Consider the following 17465-nt stretch of genomic DNA (forward strand, 5'->3'; position numbering starts at 1 on the left):
ATACAGTATTTATAGAAAGTTCACAGAAATGTAGTAAGCTTCAACCTTTCCAATCCTAGTGAGAATAGCTAGCGTTTAGTGACTCTGTTATGTGGCAGGCCCTCAGTCATCCTGGGCACTGACTTATCCCCACTTTACACATGAGCAAGGGATGCCCGAGGTGTACCGGCTTCCCTGAGTTCACAGAGCTCCCTGGTGTGGCCAGGCCCTGTGGCTGCTGCAGGGATGTTCAGGGCTGCGTGTAGCTGTGTCTTCACTGGTGTCCATCCCGTGCCCAGCACCACGCCTGGCGCTTGACAGGAACGCAAGCGTTTGCTGCCTGCCTCCCGCCTGGAATCTCCACTGAGGAGCAGGAAACCAGGGGTTCTAGCTGTCTTCTTCATTCATGAAGTCCTTTAGAGGAATTCAACCTTCTCTAATCAAAAGTTTCCAATATCCTCAGGTCAATGCGTATAAACTGTTAAGACTTCAAGATTACAACCTAAAAACCGAAGTCAGAAGTGTGAGGTTTCAATTGACTGGACATGCATTAGGTCAATGACACACATATTTATTGGACACCAGGCTTGAGCCCCACATGGGCACCTTTGGTATCTGAAGCAATATTCCTTGGGTGGTTTTGTGAGGGGAACAGAAAATGACTTTTTATAGCGATAGGAGTCAAGATGGCAAAAATGATATTAAGGCTTAATACCAATGTGATGGGCTGCTTTTCTTCCCCCAGTAGAGTTCATATTATTTAATTATACGATAAAATTGAAAATCTCCGAAGCAATGCTTCAGAGCCCAGTAGGATGGAAGAGGAAACTGAGAACAGTGCCATTTCTCCTCACACAGCTCCGGCGCCCCTCACCATCCTGTGCACACACATTCTTTGATGGGATATTTTCAGTGTAAAGTGCAGTAATTAATTTTGCAAAACTTACTGGGTCTGGGAGGCAGATGATGAGTGATGGTGTCACCCCGTCACACAGTGGGAGATTTATATGATGGCATCATTTTCTATGAATGCAGACCACCTTGTGTGCCATACTCGGATGACCCTTCGAAGCTAGACATTTTGTCATCTTTCAAAAGAAGCATGTTTTCCCCCTTGGTTACAGAAAACTAAAAGCTTTTGATACAGGACTCCAACCTTTTATCAGGGAGAATCAGGGCTCTTTAAATAAGCTCGACCAGTCGGATGGGCCATCAGAAGCAATTAAAATTAGAAAGATGAAGATGCGGTAACAACCTGGTCAGGGCAAATGTCAGGATACCAGATTGCATGTTCACAGTTGCGTTTCTGTTAAGAACGTGCGGATGAATATGGAACAGAGGGTCATGTGTCAGTAGTTGGGTTGCATTTTATGTTTCTTTTCTACAAGCCCTTTCTGGTGTTGTGTTCGTGTTTATTAGAGAGTAGCTGCCCAGAGGCTGCCGTTTCCCTCCCCACCCCTCCGTTCTCTGCATCTTCACCCCCAACTCCCAGTCCTTTGGAATTACAGTCATTGTGCTTGTCAGGATGGAAGAGGCAGCCAGACACTTGGCAGATCAGAGCACTGAGAGGCAGAGACTTAATAAGTCCCGCCGTGGCCCCACTGTCTCGAGTGCTGAGATAGGGCCTCGGTGTTTTTCTCTGCAGAATGGAGGCATCACTCAGTCTCTGTCTTCTCTCCCTGTCTCTTTCTTCACTCCCCCCTTCCCTAACACACATCCACAGTGAAAGTCTTCAGGAGGCAAAAGAGAAAAGGCTGGACTGTGCTGGCCCCCCCCAACCCCGGGGCCCATTTGCTGTCTTCCCAGCTTCCGTGTGCCCAGAGCCGCCTGGGGGAGCCTTCGGAGGTGCAGATCCTGACTGTGTGGGTCTCAGTGAGGCTCCGACTCTCACGGGGAGGCGCCGGTGCTGCGGGTCCCCCTGGGGGCAGTGCCGCGGTTTGCAAATCCTGCAGATCAGCTTCTCCACTTCTCCAGGTTTCTCCAACATCAGATGCTCCCAGGAGTCCGGTGGGATTGTTTTCTGACTTTGACCAGGATTTTGACGGAGAAGATTCATTAATATAGGACCCCTTGTCTTAACGTACATATGTAAATGATCTGATCTGAAGTTTTCTGAATGGAAAATGATTGAAGGGGTGGCATCCGGTAGCCTCGGGGAGTCATTCCGTCATATCTTTTCAGCTGTGTCTTACTATGATTAAGATTTTGTTTGTGTGTGTGGCGGGGCGGGTGGGGGACGTTGAGATGGAGTCTCGCTCTGTTGCCCAGCCTGGAGTGCAGTGGCTTGATCTGGGCTCACTGCAACCTCTGCCTCCCGGGTTCAAGTGATTTTCCTGTCCCAGTCTCCCAAGTAGTTGGGATTATAGACATGTGCCACCATGCCCACCTGATTTTTTTTTTTTTTTTTTTTTTGTATCTTTAGTAGAGATGGGGTTTCACCATGTTGGTCAGGTTGGTCTCGAACTCCTGACCTCAAGCGCTCCACCTGCCTCGGCCTCCCAAAGTGCTGGGATAACAGGCTTGAGCCACCACCCCCAGCCTTATTTCTGTGTTTCTGTAATCATTGCGCACATTAACGACCGCCTTCGGTGAGTCAGGGCAGGCTTTAGGCAAAAGAACTAAGCCCTCTCCGCCCCTGCGGCTCTCACTCCTGCGGTGAGGTGCGGGTACAATGTACCTGTAGCCGGACCTGAGAAGAAAAGCTCCTGTCTTATGAAAGGGCCCGGGGAGCCTCCGGTTGGGGCCGTTTGACCTGACCGGAAGGTGAGGGAGGAGTCGGTAGAGGTGGGTGGGCCAGTGGAGGACTTTGGATTTGCCTTGGGGGAACTGGGAAGCAGACTGACTGTCTCCGATAAGGGTGGCTTTGTGGAGAGGAGAGGACAGGAGGGGAGGTCGTGAGTTTAGGGTCTCACAAGGAGCGGCCACAGATGGAAGGTTATGGGGTGGGGCATGTGGCAGGGCAGCCCTGTGCCCACAGACACACCCCGCCGAGGAGACCCAGGGACTCAGCTATGACAGCTGGAAGGCGGAGCATGTGAGCTGAAGCAGACACAGGCAGGTGGGGTAAAAGGAGAGTCTTCGCAGCAGTGCTTAGAATAGCAAAAAGTGGGAAAACCAGCAAAAAGCTATCAATAGGAGATTAATGAATCCATTATGGCACCTAGAATGGAAGGAATTTTTGTCAGCGTGTAATAAGGAGCTTTGTGCTGGTCGAAAGTCAGGAGGTGCCCAGCACACTCAAGGGCAGTATTGAAGAGCTGAGTCCAGAGCAGCTCTGCACAGCAGATCCCCCTGGGGCCAGAGGGGCCGTTTGCAAATCCAAGCAGATCCGCTTTTTTTTTTTTTTTTTTTTTTTTTTGAGACGGAGTCTCGCTCTGTCGCCCGGGCTGGCGTGCAGTGGCCGGATCTCAGCTCACTGCAAGCTCCGCCTCCCGGGTTCACGCCATTCTCCTGCCTCAGCCTCCCGAGTAGCTGGGACTACAGGCGCCCGCCACCTCGCCCGGCTAGTTTTTTGTATTTTTTAGTAGAGACGGGGTTTCACCATGTTCGCCAGGATGGTCTCGATCTCCTGACCTGGTGATCCGCCCGTCTCGGCCTCCCAAAGTGCTGGGATACAGGCTTGAGCCACCGCGCCCGGCCGCAGATCCGCTTCTTGAAGGTTTCTCCAACGGAAGCATCTCCCAGGATTGAGGCTTGCATGGGTGGCCTGTGTTATATATGCAATTTTAAATGATCTAGTTGCCACATTAAAGAAAGGCAGGTCCGGAGGGGGGGACGCTGGGTGCCATGACTCACGCCTGTAATCCCAGCACTTTGGGAGCCCAAGGCAGGTGGATCACTTGAGCCCAGGAGTTTGAGGCCAGCCTGGGCAGCATGGCGAGACCCAGTCTCTACAAAAAATACAAAACAATTAGTTGGATGTGGCGGTGAACACCTACAGTCCCAGCCCCGTGGGACATTGAGGTGGGAGGATTGCCTGAGCCCAGGAGTTGGAGGCTTCAGTGAGCTGTGACTGCACCGGTTCACTCCAGCCTGGGCAACAGAGTGAGACCCTATCTATAAATAAATAAATAAATAAATAAAGTGAGACCCTATCTATAAATAAATAAACAAACAAACTATATTTTCTATTCAGCCCACTATTTTGATAACAATCAGTTATTGTGTTATTAATATTTTACACTGTTAAATACTTAAGTCTCCATACTTAAGTCTTTGAAACCCAGTGTGTAAAGAATCTTCAAGTACATCTCCATGTGGACGGGACACACGTGGCCAGCGGCTCCTCTGAGGGACAGTGTGGTCATGGCGATGGGTGGCGTGTGCTGCCTGTACATAGAAGGTCCCCGTGTGAGTGTTTCTGCGAAGGCCCTGAGGGATGAGCAGGGGAGGGCCGACACCGTCCCAGCCACACAGAGGACCCTGGAATGCAGCAGGCTGCCAGCGCGCCCCCACCCCAGCCCCTCTGCTGCCTGAGCTCTTTCCCAGATGTCCACTTAGCTAACCTCCCTCACCTTCTTCCCTTTCCTTCTTTCCCCAAACGTCACTCTCAGGCAGGTCTGCAGGCTCTCCGATTGTCAATGGCAGCCCATCTCCATCCTCCACCCTCTTAACACCCCCCACCCCACTTGCTATTTTTCTCCTCAGTGCTTACGGCCATCCACCCCTGGGCATCATGCATTTGTTCACTGTGTTTCTTGCTTTCGGGTCTCTCCTGATTGGAACAAGCTCCGCCAGGACCAGAGGCTTTCCATTTTGTCACCGATGCATCCACATAGCTCCCGGCAGAGATGGCGCTTGGGGCACCTGAGGTGGACAGTGGCTGGTGGTTGAGCCCTACAGATTTATCTCAAGCCCTCCCCTGACCCTACCGGAAGACACGGTGGTCTGCACAGTCCAGATAGTCAGAGAGGCCCCCCGGCTCGATGACTTTGAACCGGCGGGGTTGGGGAGGGGGGAACAGCACCGTCGACAGAATCCCTCCTTGGTATCCCACCTCCCCATGCCTACATAATCCCTGCATTATCAAAGGAGAGACCCCTAGAAGGAGGTTTGGCAGCAGGAGTGAGATCAGCGCAGTGTAAGCTCATTTTCTGACAAACCAGTGGGAGGAGTTGGCAAACTGACTTTCTCAAAAAGAATGTATGCATCGAAATTAGCAAGTGAGTGATCAGCAGTGTGGGAAAATTCAGGAAAAGCAGTTCAGTGCTGTGAGAGAGGGCGAGGCAGGGAGCTTTATTACTCCAGACAACGGAGGAGGTAAAAGGATAGACCTAGATTATTTCACTAGAGTTCATCTATTCTTTTTTTTTTTTTTTTTTTTTTTTTGAGAGGGAATCTCGCTCTGTTACCCAGGCTGGAGTGCAGTGGCGCAATCTCGGCTCACTGCAACCTCCGCCTCCCGGGTTCAAGCGATTCTCTTGCCTCAGCCTCCCAAGTAGCTAGGACTACAGGCGCATGCCACCACGGCCGGCTCAGTTTTCTTTGTATTTTCAGCAGAGAGGAGTTTCACCCTGTTAGCCAGGATGGTCTCAATCTCCTGACCTCGTGATCTGCCTGCCTTGGTCTCCTAAAGCGCTGGGATTACAGGCGTGAGCCATCGTGTCCAGCCTATTCCTTTTTTTAAAAAAATACAATTTAGATTTTATCAGAATAGAATCCTAGGAAGCTGAGATTTGTAAACTGGGAAATCCATCTCCTCCAAGTAGCCAGGAAATAAGCCAGGTGACCTAAGTCATTCTTGCTAGGCCCTGGTGTGGGCCGGGGATGACTGACTCAAGGAAGAAGCTGTCTTGTGACTCTCTTACCTGCACTGTCGTTTAGTAAGAAGCTGTTAAAAAGTATATCATATGAAGAAAGTGATTTACTAATTGATCAGAGTAATGACCACATATTTCCTATGTAACCACTCCCTCATTATCTCCAACTTTATCTTTGGTTCTCATGACAAGATTATCACTTCCCAGAAAACTGGGTTTTTTTGCAAATTACCAGGAGGTGTTTTTCCAAATGGTAAGGTTCTTCTTTGGTGGGAAGATGTTTTCTCCTGGAAATCCTTAGGAAAGTTATTTGATTCTTGGGTTGGGCTCCCAAAACCAAAACAAAACAAGATGGATTATCCCCAGGATACCTGAGCTATAAGGACAATCTGTAGCTTGAGCGTGGAGTGAAAGACACTGAAACTGCCCTTTGTCCCAAATGGCTGTGTGCCGGGGCCCTAGAACAGCCCTAAGGAGGTGGTGAAACAGGTGACATTTACCTGTGAGGCTGAAAGCCCTCATTGCCAGGCTGTGAAAGTCCGCACTGCAGGTGTGCACGTCTTTATCCCTGTCCTGTGGGTGACAGAGCCTGCCAGTGAATGCTGGTGCATTTCCTTCTTGCTTTTCATCCACCCGTGTTCTCCTCCCTCCTAACCCCTCACTGAATGTTCCTGGGGCTTCATCAGGTTTCACCCTGCAGGGCCCAGCAGGAGGCAGCTGATTTGCAGTCCTCACCATTCAGAAGTTCAGAGGGAGGGCTTAGAACCAAACAGGCTCCACCCCCAGGCAATTAAATGAGCATCTGGCCTCAGCAGGCATTATTTTCCTTCAAGTTCCCATTGGTGACTCTAAGGCACAGCTATCGTAATAGAGGAAATCAGGAAGTCTTGAAAGTTAAAAGGAAATAAAACTAGGGTTTACCCTGTAGCTTCACCACTTCACTAAGGTCGTTACCTTCCAGTAATCAGTTTATCCCCCTCAGAGCCTCAGCTTTCTCATACCTCCAGGGAGGTGTCAGGAGCTCTGCGGGCTTCCTGTGAGAATCATCCGGGCCAGGGCTCTAGCTGTGGGTGTGCAGTCAGCAAGGGACACCCTACTAGGTCCCACCAAGTGCTGCCAGCCCCTGAGCTCAAGGAGGACACGTGAAGAAAAGCCCTTTGCAATGTAGGGCTCCATCCCACCAACGTGCAAGTGAATAGAAGTCCTTTCAAGACCTAGTATTGTGTATTTTTAAAAGTGTGGTGCCCCGTCACCTGGAAATTGCTAGAAATGCACGTTCCCAGGCTCCCTCTCCACCTGTGAAACCCTGGGGGTGGCCCAGCTACCTGGGGTGCCGCGGCCGCTGATGGTGCTCCTGCTGTGGGGCGGTGTCACTGTTCTTTCCAGGTGGGTACAGGTGGACCCAGGGGTGGGGTGTGGGGAGAATCCCGCAGGGACTTCAGGGACTGAGTTTAGTGCTGGGGTGTGTTTCTACTCTGCACAGGAATCTCCTGGGGTCACCTTGTGTATCATGTCCAGCTTTTTCTTTTTTTTTTTTTTTTTGAGACAGTGTCTCGCTCTGTCGCCCAGGCTGGAGTGCGATGGCGCCATCTCCACTCACTGCAAGCTCCTCCTCCCGGGTTCACAGCATTCTCCTGCCTCAGCCTCCTGAGTCACTGGGACTACAGGCGCCTGCCACCACACCCAGCTAATTTTTGTACTTTTAGTAGAGATAGGGTTTCACCACGTTGGTTAGGCTGGTCTTGAACTCCTGACCTCAGGTGATCTCCCCGCCTCGGCCTCCCAAAGTGCTAGAATTACAGGTTTGAGCCACCATGCCCAGTGGGCTAATTTTTAAGTTTTAGAGATGGGTTCTCACGGTTACTCTTGCTGGTCTCAAACTCCTGGCCTCAAGCAATTCTCCCATCTTAGCCTCCCAAAGTGCTTGAATTTGCAGGCATGAGCCAACACACCTAGCCAGAAATTGATCTTTCATTTTAAACTTCATCTAGAGATGTGACAAAAACCAAACGAAGTATTTGTTAAAATACTTTATAACCCTAGGTACAGTAATAGAGTAATCCAACTGACAATTTCACAAAAGTCAATTTTTGGCAACAAGTTCAAGGTTATACATGTTAATAAAGATAACACATTTATTCAACCAGAAGAAAAAGGTTACAATGACAGAATTTATCTTTTTCTTTACTATGTTGTCTGAGCTATGGTTAAGGTTTGGGGAACTAGTATCTTAAAGAACCTTCAGAAATTTCTCATTCTAGAATTTAGAAACAAATTTTACACTCTCAGGGTTGAGAGAATCCAGGAGCAATCACCACCCCTAGTGTCCCGATGCTACTCTCCAAAGGCCCTTCCCCACTAGCCACAGAAATCAGAGCTCCCTGGGAAACAGACAGTTGAGCCTCTGGAGGAGGAAGGCCTGGCTGTGCCTGCGTTAGGGAGGTGGGGATGGGGGCATACAAACCAAAGAAGTGAGACCAAAATGGGCCAACAGCTGTGGCAAATGTCGGCATAAAAATAAATAAATTCCATCTGATCACATGGTCTCAAATATATACATATACAGAAATATTTGTGAGGTCACAGTGGTACTAAAAAACAAAACAAAGACGACTGGGGGGAAAAAAAGAAGAAAAGAAAGAACTCTTTTCTCCATGTTGGGCGCAGTGGCTCACACCTGTAATCCCAGCACTTTGGGAGGTCAAGGTGGGCAGACTGTTTGAACTCAGGAGATCGAGACCAGCCTGGGCACCACGGCGAGACTCTGTCTCTACAAAAAAACATAAGCACTAGCTGGGCATGGGGGTGCACATCTGTAGTCCCAGCTACTCAGGTGGCTGAGGTGGCCCAGGAGGCTGAGGCTGCAGTAAGCTAAGACCATGCTATTGTAGTCCAGCCTGGGGGACAGAACCAGACCCTGTCTTTAAAAAAAAAAAGACAGCTTCTTCTGTCAACATTAGAGGTAGTTCCTGCACCACCCCTCCTCCTCAAACTGGACTTCCCAGGGAGAGCAGCCGCCCCTGCCTTTTCCACAGAACCATATTTCAAGATAACCCAAGAGCCCCAGCTGATGTGGAACTCTTCTTTGAAGGAGTCCAGCAAACGAATGAAGAATTACAGAATTTGAAAACTTCACAAACTCTAATAAATGATTCAGGCAATAATCCTCAATGAATATGAAAACCATTAATAGGTTGATGAGGAATTATCACAGGACACCAGAAACTCAAGTGCACCAGATGGTCTGTGGCTGAAGGGAGAAAGCAGATCTTCACAAGACAGTGGCCGACTCTCAGCATGCACCCTGCTGGTGTGAGACCCCCCGGTGGAGGCAAGCAGGCCTCACACGATGGTAGGATGTGGCCATCAATGCAGAACTCCCCACGAGGGACTCTGCTTAAAAAGGCGCAGCCTGACTCAAACTAAGGCTTTGGATCTAAGTTTCAGTTCTCAGGAAACACAGGAACATGGCACCCAACACCACACAGGAGCAGCCAGGACACCTGGAAAGTGAGAGCGCCTGGAGGAAACCCGGCCTGCACACTCCTCTGCCGTCCCCGAGAGGGTGCCCAGGAGAGACCCGGGCTGACCAGGTGTGATCTGTGGGACCCTGTGCAGCAAACACTTTGGGGCCAACTAGAAAATGTGAATATGGAATAAGAAATAGGCAGTTTTATGAAAGTATGTTTTATTCTATTAAAACTGAAAATGGCATTAGCTCATGTAAGAAAAAATCATGTTTTCAGGTCACAAATTCAAATATTTAGTGGTAAATGATGACATTTATAATTTACTTCCAAAAACTTCACAAGGAAAAGGATATCTATTATGTGATAAGTGTTTAGGGGCTCATTATCCTAGTCTACTTTTCTGTATACTTGAAAGTTTTCATAATTGTTTTTATATAAACTAACCTTGCAAATATGTTTTTACATTAGCATTTATATGTAAATTATTAGTGTTTTATAGGATACGTATAACTATATTATTACTATAATGACCTTATACTAGTGACATAAGAAACAAGCGATATATCAGAAAGTGAGGATGTGATGAAGGTTCTGTGACTGCATCCACTATCGGAAGAGAACTTCTCCATGCCAAGGAGAGGCTCGAAGCTAAGCATTGCTAAATGTGAGAGACGCCATGTCATGAAATTGGAAGAACACACACAAGTTAACTTTCCACAATCCACCATCAAACTTTTCCAACAAAATATTACCTAGCATTGCTTGGGTGATAGTGAGTGGTATGAAATTGCTTAAGCTTCTCCCACATAAGCTCCGGGATGCACAGTGGGTCACCCCTGGAGACCACTGAGTACGTGTGGTCGGGAAGAAGTCTATTTTGAAGGTGCTGGGGGAATATCCTCTCATTGTCTGTCTTGAAATGTGAAATAAATAAGAATATATACATTTAAAATAATACACACATACTACATTACTTACAATATAGCCAATTTATCACATTCTGGTGCATATGCCTGTAATACTTTGCAAATAAAACTGTTCTAATGGTAAAAAAAAAAAAAAAAAAAAAAAAAAAAAAGACACCCCTGCAGGCATTGTTTAACACCGTATTCAATCACTCATCACCCATGCACAGGACCCAAGGATTGAGAACAATGGACTTTTTGATGTGTGTTGCAAATTGGAGGGATCACCAGGTCTGCCCACCAGCCAGGAGGGAAGTGGGGAGAAGCTCTCACCCTAACTTGAATTTTAAGAAGGCTCCTTGGAAGAAAAGACCACCAAATTGAGAATGAAAGGTAAGAAATAGTTCACCAGCTGAGGGGGGCTACGGGAGTCAGAGAGCAGGCCACCCACGAGCCCCAGGGACACCAGCACAGGCAGGTTGTCAAAGTCACAAGGGGACATGAAGACACGGGCCCAGGACAGCAGCTCTTAATCCAAAATGGTCTCAAGGCTCCTTTACACTCTGAAAAATTAACCCATTTATGCCTGAGGTTGCAATTTTTTTTGTAAAAATTCAGACCTTGGCAATGACCTTGAGCTGTAGGATATAAATAACTCCCACAAGCTTAGGATTCCAATAATGGAACACGAGGCATAAATGGGTTTTAATGAGGACCCAAGCAGCTTTTGATTATGTGGGCTTTTTTGCCTGTGTAGGTGCCTGTGTGTGTTTATATAATTTTTCTATATTCTAAATTAAAGCTGAGACATTTAAAAACTACTTATGCATTAAGGTAAGCCATCATTACATGATAATATAAATATGTTTGAAAAATATTTCTCATAACAAAGTAAAAAACTGACTACTTAGAGTGATGCTGTGTTGCCTTTTTTGCAAACCTCTGTAGTGTCTGGGTCAGAGGTGAAGCTGGACTCCCCCATCTGCTCTGTATGCAGCTTGGTGCGTGTCACACACCTCGCCACGCAGCCTCTAGAAAGTACACCATGTACTTGGGCAAGAATGAGTGAAAAAGACAATGTGTTGATAGTGGTATGAAAAGAGCTTTTCTCTCGCTGCAGATCATACACGGGGGTCGTCAGACATGGTCTGAGACAGCATCCTGGCCCCGCTAATCCCCTGGCTTCTGCTCACAGCACTGACCTAGCTAATCCAAGAACATGTCACCTATAATGAGAATATTATATAAAAATCAACCACCTTCCAGATGTGTATCATGGTTCTGTACATGGGTAAGGTAAGCTGAACACAACATTAAAAAGAAAGAAAACTTACAAACCCTCCCTTCATCTCACTAAAGACGACTCCTTTAAAGACCAAGGGTGTCTGGGGTCGCTAGGATTCTCGTGTTCCAGCCGCCATCCTTCCTGCCTGAGGACAAATAATTATAAGCTGACAGTGACTCAAATACTAAAGTCTGCATCAACTAGTTAATCACTCATGACATACCAGAAATCCAGCTCGTGTAAACATGGGAAAAAGGTGGCGTCCAAATACACCGAGAGGAGATTCTGAAGGTCCTTGGGATTTTGTGTGGAAAATAGATACAGAGTATAATCACTAGCTGGGTACAAATGAAAAGTGAAATTGTAAAATATAACAGATTTCTACTAAAATTATTGAGTCTCAAGCCTCATTTCCCCTTTGTCCTAGGACAGTAAGTTGTAGCTATTCTTGAGATGGGGCAGTGGCTCCATACTCTGGCCCCCGACCTTACTTTAGGTAAGCCTCCTGGTAAGTGTCCATACTTTTCGGTATGAAAGAAACTGTCTTCTCTTTCAGTCATGCCAGCCGGCCCTCTCCCTCAATCACATAGCACGTCCCTGTGATCACAACACTTGCCACCCACTCCGTCCGGGTGCCATGAGTCACCTGGCCAAGCACACACAGCAAGTCGCTGGCAGAGGTGAGACCTCGGGTCTCCTCAGCCCAATCTAGGGAGCCTGCCATCCAACCACCATGCATAAGTGGCCCACTACGACCTGCATCATCTACCGCTGTTAAATTACTCGTTTCCAAGCTTACCGTACTTTGTAACAGATGATCAATGCATTTAAAATCAGCAGATACAGTGAGATGTCTGCTTTCTAACAATATATAGCTTTAATAATAATAGCGCTCATGGTAGCTATTTCTCAAACAAGAAACATGACTTATCATAAGTTTCTATGGCTGGACACAGTGGCTCACACCTTTAATCCCAGCACTCTGGAAAACCAAGGTGATATGGTTTGGCTGCGTCCCCACCCAAATCTCATCTTGAATTGTAGTTCCCATAATCCCCACATGTTGTGGAATGAGAACGCTTCCCCCCATATTATTCTCGTGACAGTGAGTACGCTCTCACGAGATCTGAGGGTTTTATAAGGGGCTTCCCCCTTCACTTGTCATTCTCTTCCCTGCCACCCTGTGAAGAGGTGCCTTCCACCACGATTGTAAGTTTCCTGAGGCCTCCCCAGCCATGCAGAACTGTGAGTCAATTAAACCTCTTTACTTTTTAGGTCATTCTTTATAAATTACCCAGTCTTGGGTATTTCTTCATAGCAGTGTGAGATTAGACTAATACACAAGACAAGAGGATTACTTGAACCCAGGAGTTTGAGACCAGCCTAGACAACAAAGCAAGTTTCCACCTGCACACACACACACACACAATGAGACAGGCGTGGGGGCACCTTGTCCCAGTTACTTGGGAGACTGAGGTGAGAGGATCGTTTGAGCCCAGAAGTTTGAGGCTGCAGTGAGCCCAGATCATCCCACTGCACTCCAGCCTGGGTGACAGGGTGAGTCCCAGTCTCAAAAATAAGTACATTTCTATAAAATCTGAAAAATAAAGGAGTGAGTTTATAGTACTGGCTACTATTAATAAGGGCCTCACCCAGAGTGAAGTGTCTTTGCCCTCACTTTGCAGGATTTCACAAATGCTCTGAGTCTGTTGTCAGGACTCCCATGCCTGGACCTTGCCTGGGACCCCCTAGTTACTGCCCTGGTTCCCTTGCTGGAGCCCTGCCCAGAGGCAGCTGCTTTCTCACACCACCCTCTCCAGGAGATCTTCCCTCTCCCCCCAGCAGCAGCAGCAGCAGCAGCAGCAGCAGCAGCAGCAGCAGCAGCAGCAGCAGCAGCAGCAGCAGCTCCCGCCCTTGTCCTTGGCCCTCTGCATGGCATCCACCATGTGCTTCCAGTCACAGCCGCATCAGTCTTTCTAGACGGTAAGTTGTTTTTTAAATTTGCTACATCAAGCATAGCACAGAGCCAACAGCTGGCCAAATATGTGAAGTGTTGTCATTTTTAGTTACTATGCTTAAAAAAAAAAAAAAAAAAGGAAAAGACTTAAGCAAATAACAAAACAAAAATGAATCCATTTTAATATAAACCCAAGTAAGTATAAGTCCACAATTTCTTCTTTATAATTTTGAAACCCAAAAGGCTCAGAAAACTGAAAGATTCTGCAGAAGTTTAGAGCAAACTACTTGATGGCAAAACCTGACTGAACAGATCAGGGCACTGAGTCTTCGTGCTCACACTCAGCGAATCATCAGGTTTGGCGCAGAAACCCGAGTGTGTCTGATGACAGACCCAGCTGGAAGTGTTACTCTCTCAAATCTGACAAGAATCAGGCTTCGCGGGATTCCAGGAAGGGACCGGGGGTCATTTCTCTCACAAGCTCTGTTCAGTCGAGTAGCCATCATGCAACAGGAGCTGGGCCAGGGCCTTGGGACACGAGGACAAGGCTAGTCTCCACCCTGAAGGGCCCGTACCTATGCCAGAAACCACACCTGCAATGTATGTGGATTTATGAGGAGGTGCCAAGAAGGACCCATACCTGGTTTATGGTGAATCCGTGGATCTTGTCTCCTAGTTGATACTGTAGAGCCCTCCCACAAGCCCGGTTACTGTTCCATCGCCACGCTCTGTGGTGTGCATGTCTAGATTAAAGGTCACCTAAGTTAGATGAGCTGCAGGAAAATTATCTGGCTAACATTATTCAGCCACATAGTGAAAACTCTTACGTGATAAAGATTATTAATTATAAAAAAATTAAATACTGCATCTTCCAAAATCTTGCACATTCCAGAAAACTAATTTCTGGTAAGATCCTTCCCATTTTAATGACCTTTTATCTTACCTAAAGCTTCAGTGTTGGAAACCTTTTCTTTATACATGTTCAAAAATAACTATAATACAATTATGGTTTAAATTCCCCTTAAGAAACTCTTAAACAAAAGGGCTTCTTTTCCTCACAGAATCCTCACAAGCCTTCAAAATATTGGATGAAATTCACACTACAGTTAAATCCCATTACATGCCTACCGAATTGGTGAAAACTTTTTAAAAAGCCTAATATTACCAGGAGCTCTCACACTGCTAGTCATAGTGCTCTCATACTGCTACATACACTGCTACCTGTCCCACAGGGAGTACAGAGTGGAACAACTTTGGAAAAACACTTGGCATTCTTTAGAAAGCTAAGCAGGCAGGGCATGGTGGCTCACACCTGTAATCCCAGCACTTTGGGAAGCCGAAGAGTTCCAGACCAGCCTGGCCAATATGGTGAAACCCAGTCTCTACTAAAAATACAAAAATTAGCCAGGCGTGGTGGCAGGTGCCTGTAGTCCCAGATACTTCGGAGGTTGAGGCAGGAGAATCGTTGAACCCGGCAAGCAGAGGTTGCAGTGGGCCAAGATCACGCCACTACACTCCAGCCTGGGCGTCAAAAAAAAAAAAAAAAAAAAAATCTGAATACTAGAAATATTCACCTAGTGAATATTTCACCTCTTGGTCTACATCCTCCACACCTTACACTGCTGCACCAGCACTCACAGACAAGATTGCCAGCACGAACTCTGATAGTCCCAAACTCAACTCACCTGGAGGTGTAACGACAGCGAATGGATAAACTGCAGACTAATCATTCAATTAAAAAAAAAACCAACCAATAAAAGTGCCTACAACTGCATGTAACAAAGATGAAGGTCACATAATGTTAAACAAAAGATACACACGATACAGTATTATCCTAAACAGGTATTATTCAAACAGGTAACAAGATACTGTCAGAATGCATAGAGATGGTAAAATATTTTTAAAAAGCAAGGACATTTCTGTATGATAGTGCTAATCTAAGCGGGAGGGAGAGGGTTATGAGCAGTTAGGGGAAATCTTCAGCTTGGTCATGCGGACACTTTTTTTTTTTTTTGAGACAAGAGTCTTGCTCTGTTGCCCAGGCTAGAGTGCAGTGGTGCAATCTCGGCTCACTGCAACCTCCACCTCCTGGGTTCAAGCAATTCTCCTGCCTCAGCCTCCTGAGTGGCTGGGACGACAAGTGCTCACCACCACGCCCAGCTAATTTTTGTATTTTTAGTAGGGACGCGGTTTCACCATGTTGGCCAGGCTGGTCTTAAACTCCTGACTTCAAGTGGTCCGCCCGCCTTGGCCTCTCAACATGCTGCGGTTACCGGCGTGAGCCACCGCGCCCAACCTACTTATTTTCTAATTATTCTCACCTGGATGAGATGGCTTACGCCTGTAAGCCCAGCAATGTGAGAGGCGGAGGAGGGGGATCACTTGAGCACAGGAGTTCAAAACCAGCCTGGGCAACAGAGCAAGATCCCGTCTCTTCAAAAAAAAAACAAAAAAAAAACCACTTTATTTTCTCAAATTGTACTGTATGTCTTACGGGCTTTTCTACATTAATATATCCCACCAAAATATTTTAAAAATATATACAGGGGAAAAGAAAACACCTATTCAGTCACTGTCAACATTATGAAGATACGCTGTAGTCAACATTTGCTTACTGATTTAGCAAATTTCAGAATTATGGGACAGAGACGCATTTTAAGAAGTTACTTATGAGCAAGGACATGATAGGAAACCCATGAGCGGTAAGGCCAGGGTCTCCCCCGAACTTTCCAGTAACCTGCTGCCAAACTCACGCCACGGACGCCCCGTGTCTCCCCCCGGCCTGGGCCGGCAGCGCTGAACTGTTACATTAAATACTGGCTCGTGGATTACCATGAGCACTAAACCGCTTCGTCAATTTTTTCCCCCATAAACTGAGTCGTTAAAAAACCAAAAAAAGTTAAATTCCGGGAGGCTTCAGTTCTCTGAACACAGCAGGACTTTAAGAGTGGGCTGTGGGCGCCTCGGGTCTCTTAAGGACTCGGCCTCCAACAAAAATGAACTAGGAGCAAAGACACCAGCGAGAACCGCAACTGCCGGCCCCATTTACTACCCCCATTAAAGCCCACTCCAAAGGAGGGCCCTGCCGGGAGCGCCACGGGCAGACCCGGCCCCCAGCCCGGGGCATCGCCCCGGGGTCCTTCGGCCTCAGAACCCCGGATGTGGGAGCCCAAGGAAGGCCCCGGCAGGGCCTAGGGGTGCGGGGCGCCCACAGTGCGGGGAGCTGCAAGGCTTGGGCGCAGGGACCCCTACGTCTCCGGCCCGCCCTGGACCTTCCTCTCCCGGGAGCCAGCACGCCGAGCACTTCTAGCCGCCGACCGCAGCGCCTCACACGCCGCTCAGCCGCCTCAGAGAACTCAACCCCCTCCGCGCGCCACAGCGCCACATGGCGTAAGACCAGCTCGGGGCTGGCGAGGGACCCCACTTAACGCGACGTAGGGCGTGGGGCGGGGCTTGCTGTGACGGCCACCACTCCTATTGGTCAGCGCGAACGGCAACGTCCTCTGCGATAGGCTGTAGATGAAAAGGGCGGGCCTCCACTGCTCTGGGACGGGCGGGAGGGCGGTGCAGAGGGCGATGGGCGGGAGGAGCGGGGCCGACATGCCGAAGGAGGCGGCAAGGGGAGAAGCGTGCTCACGGGTAAAAGGGGCGCGGCCGGCTTGACGAAAGGGGCGGGGTGGGGCCAGCAGCAGGATGTGGACAGTAGAAGGAGGGGGAAGTGGGCAAGGGAGAAGAGGGACGTGGCGAGAGGCGTGTCTATGGGGCCTGGTGAAGGGCGGGGCTGCGCGGGTGAAAAGAGGGGTTCCTGGAGGGCGTAGTGCTATGTTGCGCGGGGCTGTGCAAGTGATGGGAGGCGCTTAGTAAGGGGTGGCTCTTTGCAGGTGAGGAGTGAAGCCTCGTAGGCGGGGATGAGCTGGGCCTTGGGGATGGGGCTTGCAGGCGATGGGGTGGAGCCAGTGGGGCGGGGCTGCAGGCAAGCTGAGCCTTGGGGGCGGGACTTGCAGCAAGAGGAGGGGCCTTGTGGGGGCAGGGCTGGCAGAAGAGGGTGGGGCTTGGTGATGGACCGGGCTGTTGGAGTGAGGGTAGTGGCCTGGTCGGGGGCTGCCGGAA

General features: G+C 48.5%; 1 long non-coding RNA gene across 10 annotated transcripts; it reads right to left on the bottom strand.

Annotated features, from left to right (window-relative positions):
* Positions 1 to 3631: 3631 nt before the first annotated feature.
* LOC140712162 (uncharacterized) lies at positions 3632 to 16800 on the bottom strand. 10 transcript variants are annotated; one of them, XR_012093604.1, is made up of 6 exons: positions 13996 to 16782; positions 6239 to 13472; positions 4634 to 4785; positions 4187 to 4308; positions 3956 to 4031; positions 3632 to 3869 (listed from the first exon to the last, which is right to left on the bottom strand). It is a non-coding gene; the product is annotated as an uncharacterized lncRNA (long non-coding RNA). The 10 variants fall into 10 exon arrangements; XR_012093606.1 differs by having other exon boundaries at positions 3956 to 4035; XR_012093608.1 differs by lacking the exon at positions 3956 to 4031 and having other exon boundaries at positions 13996 to 16781.
* Positions 16801 to 17465: the final 665 nt, after the last annotated feature.

Source organism: Chlorocebus sabaeus, chromosome 8, assembly GCF_047675955.1.
Source record: "Chlorocebus sabaeus isolate Y175 chromosome 8, mChlSab1.0.hap1, whole genome shotgun sequence".
NCBI lineage: Eukaryota > Metazoa > Chordata > Mammalia > Primates > Cercopithecidae > Chlorocebus > Chlorocebus sabaeus.